The sequence below is a fragment of the Pseudophryne corroboree genome, chromosome 2 (genome assembly GCF_028390025.1).
Source record: "Pseudophryne corroboree isolate aPseCor3 chromosome 2, aPseCor3.hap2, whole genome shotgun sequence".
NCBI classification, from domain to species: Eukaryota; Metazoa; Chordata; class Amphibia; order Anura; family Myobatrachidae; genus Pseudophryne; species Pseudophryne corroboree.
The window spans coordinates 844,425,911-844,435,889 of record NC_086445.1 but is presented as its reverse complement, the minus strand read 5'-3'; the positions used below and the strand labels follow the sequence as shown (position 1 = coordinate 844,435,889).

Below are 9,979 nucleotides of genomic sequence, written 5' to 3'. Positions count from 1 at the left end.
GGGAAAGATCAAGAACCACTTCCTCCTAGTGCTGAAGCTGCTACCACTAGTTATTAGAGATGAGCGCCGGAAATTTTTCGGGTTTTGTGTTTTGGTTTTGGGTTCGGTTCCGCGGCCGTGTTTTGGGTTCGACCGCGTTTTGGCAAAACCTCACCGAATTTTTTTTGTCGGATTCGGGTGTGTTTTGGATTCGGGTGTTTTTTTCCAAAAAACCTAAAAAACAGCTTAAATCATAGAATTTGGCGGTCATTTTGATCCCAAAGTATTATTAACCTCAATAACCATAATTTCCACTCATTTTCAGTCTATTCTGAATACCTCACACCTCACAATATTATTTTTAGTCCTAAAATTTGCACCGAGGTCGCTGTGTGAGTAAGATAAGCGACCCTAGTGGCCGACACAAACACCGGGCCCATCTAGGAGTGGCACTGCAGTGTCACGCAGGATGGCCCTTCCAAAAAACCCTCCCCAAACAGCACATGACGCAAAGAAAAAAAGAGGCGCAATGAGGTAGCTGTGTGAGTAAGATTAGCGACCCTAGTGGCCGACACAAACACCGGGCCCATCTAGGAGTGTCACTGCAGTGTCACGCAGGATGTCCCTTCCAAAAAACCCTCCCCAAACAGCACATGACGCAAAGAAAAAAAGAGGCGCAATGAGGTAGCTGTGTGAGTAAGATAAGCGACCCTAGTGGCCGACACAAACACCGGGCCCATCTAGGACTATTGGCATTCCTGGGGAAGGAGGAAATTGACACTGAGGGAGTTGGTGGGGTGGTTTGCGTGAGCTTGGTTACAAGAGGAAGGGATTTACTGGTCAGTGGACTGCTTCCGCTGTCACCCAAAGTTTTTGAACTTGTCACTGACTTATTATGAATGCGCTGCAGGTGACGTATAATGGAGGATGTTCCGAGGTGGTTAACGTCCTTACCCCTACTTATTACAGCTTGACAAAGGGAACACACGGCTTGACACCTGTTGTCCGCATTTCTGGTGAAATACTTCCACACCGAAGAGCTGATTTTTTTGGTATTTTCACCAGGCATGTCAACGGCCATATTCCTACCACGGACAACAGGTGTCTCCCCGGGTGCCTGACTTAAACAAACCACCTCACCATCAGAATCCTCCTGGTCAATTTCCTCCCCAGCGCCAGCAACACCCATATCCTCCTCATCCTGGTGTACTTCAACACTGACATCTTCAATCTGACTATCAGGAACTGGACTGCGGGTGCTCCTTCCATCACTTGCAGGGGGCGTGCAAATGGTGGAAGGCGCATGCTCTTCACGTCCAGTGTTGGGAAGGTCAGGCATCGCAACCGACACAATTGGAGTCGGACTCTCCTTGTGGATTTGGGATTTCGAAGAACGCACAGTTCTTTGCGGTGCTACTGCTTTTGCCAGCTTTAGTCTTTTCATTTTTCTAGCGAGAGGCTGAGTGCTTCCATCCTCATGTGAAGCTGAACCACTAGCCATGAACATAGGCCAGGGCCTCAGCCGTTCCTTGCCACTCCGTGTGGTAAATGGCATATTGGCAAGTTTACGCTTCTCCTCCGACAATTTTATTTTAGGTTTTGGAGTCCTTTTTTTACTGATATTTGGTGTTTTGGATTTGACATGCTCTGTACTATGACATTGGGCATCGGCCTTGGCAGACGACGTTGCTGGTATTTCATCGTCTCGGCCATGACTAGTGGCAGCAGCTTCAGCACGAGGTGGAAGTGGATCTTGATCTTTCCCTAATTTTGGAACCTCAACATTTTTGTTCTCCATATTTTAATAGGCAAAACTAAAAGGCACCTCAGGTAAACAATGGAGATGGATGGATTGGACACTAGTATACAATTATGGACGGGCTGCCGAGTGCCGACACAGAGGTAGCCACAGCCGTGAACTACCGCACTGTACTGTGTCTGCTGCTAATATAGACTGGTTGATAAAGAGATAGTATACTCGTAACTAGTATGTATGTATAAAGAAAGAAAAAAAAACCACGGTTAGGTGGTATATACAATTATGGACGGGCTGCCGAGTGCCGACACAGAGGTAGCCACAGCCGTGAACTACCGCACTGTACTGTGTCTGCTGCTAATATAGACTGGTTGATAAAGAGATAGTATACTCGTAACTAGTATGACTATAAAGAAAGAAAAAAAAACCACGGTTAGGTGGTATATACAATTATGGACGGGCTGCCGAGTGCCGACACAGAGGTAGCCACAGCCGTGAACTACCGCACTGTACTGTGTCTGCTGCTAATATATAGACTGGTTGATAAAGAGATAGTATACTCGTAACTAGTATGTATGTATAAAGAAAGAAAAAAAAACCACGGTTAGGTGGTATATACAATTATGGACGGGCTGCCGAGTGCCGACACAGAGGTAGCCACAGCCGTGAACTACCGCACTGTACTGTGTCTGCTGCTAATATAGACTGGTTGATAAAGAGATAGTATACTCGTAACTAGTATGACTATAAAGAAAGAAAAAAAAAACACGGTTAGGTGGTATATACAATTATGGACGGGCTGCCGAGTGCCGACACAGAGGTAGCCACAGCCGTGAACTACCGCACTGTACTGTGTCTGCTGCTAATATATAGACTGGTTGATAAAGAGATAGTATACTCGTAACTAGTATGTATGTATAAAGAAAGAAAAAAAAACCACGGTTAGGTGGTATATACAATTATGGACGGGCTGCCGAGTGCCGACACAGAGGTAGCCACAGCCGTGAACTACCGCACTGTACTGTGTCTGCTGCTAATATATAGACTGGTTGATAAAGAGATAGTATACTCGTAACTAGTATGTATGTATAAAGAATGAAAAAAAAACCACGGTTAGGTGGTATATACAATTATGGACGGGCTGCCGAGTGCCGACACAGAGGTAGCCACAGCCGTGAACTACCGCACTGTACTGTGTCTGCTGCTAATATAGACTGGTTGATAAAGAGATAGTATTCTCGTAACTAGTATGTATGTATAAAGAAAGAAAAAAAAACCACGGTTAGGTGGTATATACAATTATGGACGGGCTGCCGAGTGCCGACACAGAGGTAGCCACAGCCGTGAACTACCGCACTGTACTGTGTCTGCTGCTAATATAGACTGGTTGATAAAGAGATAGTATACTCGTAACTAGTATGTATGTATAAAGAAAGAAAAAAAAACCACGGTTAGGTGGTATATACAATTATGGACGGGCTGCCGAGTGCCGACACAGAGGTAGCCACAGCCGTGAACTACCGCACTGTACTGTGTCTGCTGCTAATATAGACTGGTTGATAAAGAGATAGTATACTCGTAACTAGTATGACTATAAAGAAAGAAAAAAAAACCACGGTTAGGTGGTATATACAATTATGGACGGGCTGCCGAGTGCCGACACAGAGGTAGCCACAGCCGTGAACTACCGCACTGTACTGTGTCTGCTGCTAATATAGACTGGTTGATAAAGAGATAGTATACTACTAATATTATATATACTGGTGGTCAGGTCACTGGTCACTAGTCACACTGGCAGTGGCACTCCTGCAGCAAAAGTGTGCACTGTTTAATTTTAATATAATATTATGTACTCCTGGCTCCTGCTATAACCTATAACTGGCACTGCAGTGCTCCCCAGTCTCCCCCACAATTATAAGCTGTGTGAGCTGAGCACAGTCAGATATATATATACATTGATGCAGCACACTGGGCTGAGCAGTGCACACAGATATGGTATGTGACTGAGTCACTGTGTGTATCGTTTTTTTCAGGCAGAGAACGGATATATTAAATAAAACAAACAACTGCACTGTCTGGTGGTCACTGTGGTCGTCAGTCACTAAACTCTGCACTCTCTTCTACAGTATCACAGCCTCAGGTCAATCTCTCTCTCTCTCTCTCAACCCTAATCTAAATGGAGAGGACGCCAGCCACGTCCTCTCCCTATCAATCTCAATGCACGTGTGAAAATGGCGGCGACGCGCGGCTCCTTATATAGAATCCGAGTCTCGCGAGAATCCGACAGCGTCATGATGACGTTCGGGCGCGCTCGGGTTAACCGAGCAAGGCGGGAGGATCCGAGTCTGCTCGGACCCGTGAAAAAAACATGAAGTTCGTGCGGGTTCAGATTCAGAGAAACCGAACCCGCTCATCTCTACTAGTTATGACATAGATGATGAAATGCCATCAACGTCGTCTGCGAAGGCCGATGCCCATTGTGATACTAGAGGGCATGTAAAATCCAAAAAGCCAAAGTTCAGTAAAAAGACCCAAAAAAAGAAATTTAAATGGTCTGACGAGAAGCATAAACTTGCCAATATGCCATTTACGACACTAATTGGCAAGGAACGGCTGAGGCCCTGGCCTATGTTCATGACTAGTGGTTCAGCTTCACATGACGATGAAAGCCCTCATAACTGAGGCCTTGACACTTATGTTGGTGTTAAACGTGCATCCGGTATCCGCCATTAGTGCAGTGGGATTTAGACAATTAATGGAGGTATTGTGTCCCTGGTACCAAATCCCAACTTGATTCCACTTCACTAGGCAGGCAATAGCGATATTTTGCCATTTAATTCCAGTGATTTGGACATATAATTATTAATTACAGTGATCTTGCCAATTAATTCCAGTGATTTGGACGTATAATTACTGTGATTTTGCCAATTAATACCAGTGATTTGGATGTATAATTATTAATTACAGTGATCTTGCCAATTAATTCCAGTGATTTGGACTATTAATTATTAATTATAGTGATTTTGCCAATTAATTCCAGTGATTTGGACGTATAATTAAAGTGATCTTGCCAATTAATTCCAGTGATTTGGACGTATAATTCCAGTGATTTTGCCAATTAATTTCAGTGATTTGGACTTATAATTCCAGTGATTTGGACGTATAATTCCAGTTGGAATTGTTTGTGTCGCTTGGCTTAGTCATAAAGCTACTGTACCTCATTGCACCTCTTCGACATCTTTGCATGAGGTGCTGTTTGGGGCCTAGTTTGAAAAGTGCCATCCTATGTGACACTGCCGTATGAGTCCAGGGGTACTGCTGTATTAGTCCTGGGGTACTGCCATATAAGTCCACCAATTGCAGATTTTTTTAAAAGTGACTGGAGCGTGCTCGAGATGCTGTCAGTGGACCGAACAATTGCGGCCCACTCTCGACATTCAGCCACTGCGTGACACTACTAGATGGGCCAGGTGGTTGTGTCGCTTAGCTTAGTCATACAGCAACCTCGGTGCACCTTTTTTTCTTCTTTGCATCATGTGCTGTTTGGGGCCTTTTTTTGATATCTGCCCTCCTGACTGCCACTGCAGTGCCACGTCTAGATAGGCCAATTGTTTGTGTCGCTTGGCTAAGTCATACAACTACCTCATTGCAATTATTTTTCTTCTTTGCATGATGTGCTGTTTGGGGCCTTTTTTTTTATATCTGCCAGGAGGGCAGATACCATGCCTAGATTGGTCAATTGTTGGTGTCACTTGGCTTAGTCGTACAACAACCTCATTTCAATTATTTTTCTTCTTTGCATGATGTGCTGTCTGGAGCCTTTTTTTAATATCTGCCCTCCTGTCTGACGCTGCAGTGCCACTCCTAGATGGGCCAGGTGTTTGTGTTGTCCACTTGTGTCGCTTAGCTTAGTCATCCAGAAACCTCGGTGCAACCTTTTGGCCTAAAAACAATATTGTGAGGTGTGAGGTGTTCAGAATAGACTGGAAATGAGTGGAAATGATTGTTATTGAGGTTAATAATTCCGTAGGAGCAAAATTACCCCCAAATTCTGTGATTTTAGTTGTTATGTTTTTTTCAAAAATCATCCAGATCCAAAACCAAAACCAAAACACGAAAAGTGCCAGCCGCACATCTCTAAAAACAACAGCTTGCGGGGCTGCTGCTGACGGAAGCGTGAGCCAGACCCAGCTCTCCCGAGGCGAGATGGCTGCTACCTATTTAGGTAAGCTGTGTCTGTTTGTCTTGTTTGTAAATGCCTTAACATATTAATGCCTGCCTTGAAAACGGTGCTTGTGGCACCGAAACGTTGGCCGTCTTAGGCATGCTTTTTATGGATGTAACCCAGTAAAAGAGTTGTTTCTACTGCATTTCTACTGCATCTGCGAGTGCCACAGTGTTCTTCATTTGCTATATATATATATATATATATATATATATATATATACACACATACACAGTGGTGGGATTCAAATAAAACAGGTCCTATATCCTAATGACAATTTTAAGTATACCAAAAGATAAACCGAAAGGTAGTTTAATAATTCATGCATTTAATACTCAAATAAGAACAATATTATTACCCTCAGGCCCAGAATATTACATGGCCAATGCAGCTGCTGTTTAGTAAGTGTGTTTACTCACAATGTAACATAATAGTTACTCACAGTGTAGCATAACAGTACTGTATTATAGCAGAATTTAGGTATGACTAGTCAGTCACAGTCAGTCAGTCACACCCACAATGATGTGAAGTGAATTCAAGTGATCTTCTTTTCTTATCTCCTCCTTAGCTGGCCTAGGAACTATGAAGAGCAGCACTGCTCCTCCACTCAGTCTCTCGCAGCACAGAACAGCCAGGACAGGGGTGGGGGCGCGCAGCATGATGTCACATCGCGCACGCTGCGAGAATGTTTGTAAGCCAGGGGTGGGGACACAGTAACTCACATAGTGCAGTGCCAGTGATGGCGGTGTGGCCCGCGACCGCAAGTATTAGCGTCGCGCGGGCCCACGATAAGCAGCAGCACCACCAGTACAGCCAAGGAGTAGAGGACCGGGACGGGCGTCAGGCAGCAGTGACCAGGGTTGCAGGCGGCATTGTGGGAGGTAGCAGGGTGCAGTCCGTGCACTTGACGTTATGACGTCCGCACCCGCTGCGCCCCCCCCCCCTTCCCCAAGGATTCTGGGCTCCAGGCTGAAGCCTGATTGGTTTATCAGGCAGGCCCTGTGTGCGGACGGAGCTCATTAGCAAATGGTTGTCAGAACCATACCTAATATTAGTAGTGATGAGCGGGTTCAGATCCTCGGAATCCGAACCCCCCCCCGAACTTCAACCTTTTTACACGGGTCCGAGGCAGATTCGAACCTTCCCGCCTTGCTCGGTTAACCCGAGCGCGCCCGAACGTCATCATCCCGCGGTCGGATTCTCGCGAGATTCGTATTCTATATAAGGAGCCGCGCGTCGCCGCCATTTTTCACTCGTGCATTGGAAATGATAGTGAGAGGACGTGGCTGGCATGGACGTGGCTGGCATGTACTTTGCATGAATCAGGACCAATGCAAAGTACAGATAACAGAGTGTGACCTCTTCTTCCTTTTCTTCTTTATGATAGGCCCACGGCCATACTACCCTGAATGCGCCCGATCTTGTCCGATCTCGGAAGCTAAGCAGGTATGGCCTGGTCAGTATTAGGAAGGGGAACCTCCTGAGAATACCAGGTGCAGTGGGCCATTTTAAAGATCAAACTTGCCCTCACTCCCAAAAATCCCAATACACTCTCCTATCTGGAAAAACCATTTCAGACCATCATGGTATCGATTTATTAGAGTACAGAAAATTGAAGTGTCGCTTTTCCTTTTTTTCTTCTCTTTTCTTTTCTTCTTTTTCCCCCCATCATTGGCCCACTACCATACTACCCTGAATACGCCCGATCCTGTCCGATCTCGGAAGCTAAGCAGGCATGGCCTGGTCAGTACTAGGACAGGAAACCTCCTGAGAATACCAGGTGTAGTGGGCCTCTGTTCAAAATCCCCCTGCCCCCCTTACCACCAAGAGAAGTCTCATTGCATTCCTTGCTCCATCCTTCTCACATATCTCTTGAGTTCCATTCCTATAAAGCCTACATTGTCTCAATTCAGATATCCCCAAATTTAAGCATGTACAGTGATTTTTTTGGATACCTTGGATCCTAAGAAACCATTTGGTATCCTTCACTATCCCCTCGATATTTTCACCTTCTCAATTATCTTATACCTCATTTGCTAAAAAGGTTAAATAAGATTTACACTAACATATAACACCACACACGAGTCCTATTTCTTTTTTGTCCAAAAGTTTTTTTATTCAAGATTCAATTAAAGGTTATGTTTTAATATTATATACATTACTTCTATCACAACAAATGAGTGCTCCCAAAAAAGGGTTTTTTGTCTTTTTCTCTTGCTTTTTCCAATTGTAGTATAACCTACAAAATTCCTGGGAGCACCGCCAATCATTAGCAGTTTAAGATTTACTTGATAACTGTATATATATTGGTTTTTTTCATTGTAATTCCTAATGTGGTACTTTAACAACATTATTTGACTAGTGCGGCTCCACACACAATACTCATTTATATAGGAGGAGTACAGTGCAGAGTTTTGCTGACCAGTGACCACCAGTATTATACGTTCTCTGCCTGAAAAACTCTCCATATCTGTGCTCAGTGTGCTGCTTATATCTGTGCTCACACTGCTTTATTGTGGGGACTGGGGACCACCAGTATTATATAGGAGGAGTACAGTGCAGAGTTTTGCTGACCAGTGACCACCAGTATTATACGTTCTCTGTCTGAAAAACGCTCCATATCTGTCCTCAGTGTGCTGCATATATCTGTGCTCACACTGCTTTATTGTGGGGACTGGGGACCACCAGTATTATATAAGAGGAGTACAGTGCAGAGTTTTGCTGACCAGTGACCACCAGTATTATACATTCTCTGCCTGAAAAACGCTCCATATCTGTGCTCAGTGTGCTGCATATATCTGTGCTCACACTGCTTTATAGTGGGGACTGGGGACCACCAGTATTATATAGGAGGAGTACAGTGCAGAGTTTTGCTGACCAGTGACTACCAGTATTATACGTTCTCTGCCTGAAAAACGCTCCATATCTGTGCTGCATTGTAGTATATAGTAGGAGTACAGTGCATAATTTTGCTGACCACCAGTATATAATATATAGCAGTACGGTACAGTAGGCCACTGCTCTACCTACCTCTGTGTCGTCAAGTATACTATCCATCCATACCTGTGGTGCATTTCAGTTTTGCACAGTTTGCTGACCACCGGTATATAATATATAGCAGTACGGTACAGAAGGCCACTGCTCTACCTACCTCTGTGTCGTCAAGTATACTATCCATCCATACCTGTGGTGCATTTCAGTTGTGCGCAGGATATATAGTAGTAGGCCATTGCTATTGATACTGGCATATAATTCCACACATTAAAAAATGGAGAACAAAAATGTGGAGGGTAAAATAGGGAAAGATCAAGATCCACTTCCACCTCGTGCTGAAGCTGCTGCCACTAGTCATGGCCGAGACGATGAAATGCCATCAACGTCGTCTGCCAAGGCCCAATGTCACAGTAGAGAGGATGTAAAATCCAAAAAAATAAAGCTCAGTAAAATGACCCAAAAATCTAAATCAAAATCGTCTGAGGAGAAGCGTAAACTTGCCAATGTGCCATTTACGACACGGAGTGGCAAGGAACGGCTGAGGCCCTGGCCTATGTTCAAGGCTAGTGGTTCAGCTTCAACTGAGGATGGAAGCACTCATCCTCCTGCTAGAAAACTTAAAAGAGTTAAGATGGCAAAAGCACAGCAAAGAACTGTGCGTTCTTCTAAATCACAAATCCCCAAGGAGAGTCCAATTGTGTTGGTTGCGATGCCTGACCTTCCCAACACTGAATGGGAAGAGGTTGCGCCTTCCACCATTTGCACGCCCCCTGCAAGTGCTGGAAGGAGCACCCGCAGTCCAGTTCCTGATAGTCAAATTGAAGATGTCACTGTTAAAGTACACCAGGATGAGGATATGGGTGTTGCTGGCGCTGTGGAGGAAATTGACAAGGAGGATTCTGATGGTGAGGTGGTTTGTTTAAGTCAGGCACCCGGGGAGACACCTGTTGTCCGTGGGACGAATATAGCCATTGACATGCCCTGTCAAAATACAAAAAAAAATTACCTCTTCGGTGTGGAATTAT

At 44.7% G+C, this 9,979-nt stretch overlaps 2 pseudogenes; both read left to right on the top strand.

The window, feature by feature from the left end:
• The first annotated feature begins 7,347 nt into the window (after positions 1-7,347).
• Positions 7,348-7,465, top strand: LOC135053924 (5S ribosomal RNA; annotated as a pseudogene).
• A 169-nt stretch (positions 7,466-7,634) lies between these two features.
• On the top strand, positions 7,635-7,752 carry LOC135052740 (5S ribosomal RNA; annotated as a pseudogene).
• The last annotated feature ends 2,227 nt before the right edge of the window (positions 7,753-9,979 follow it).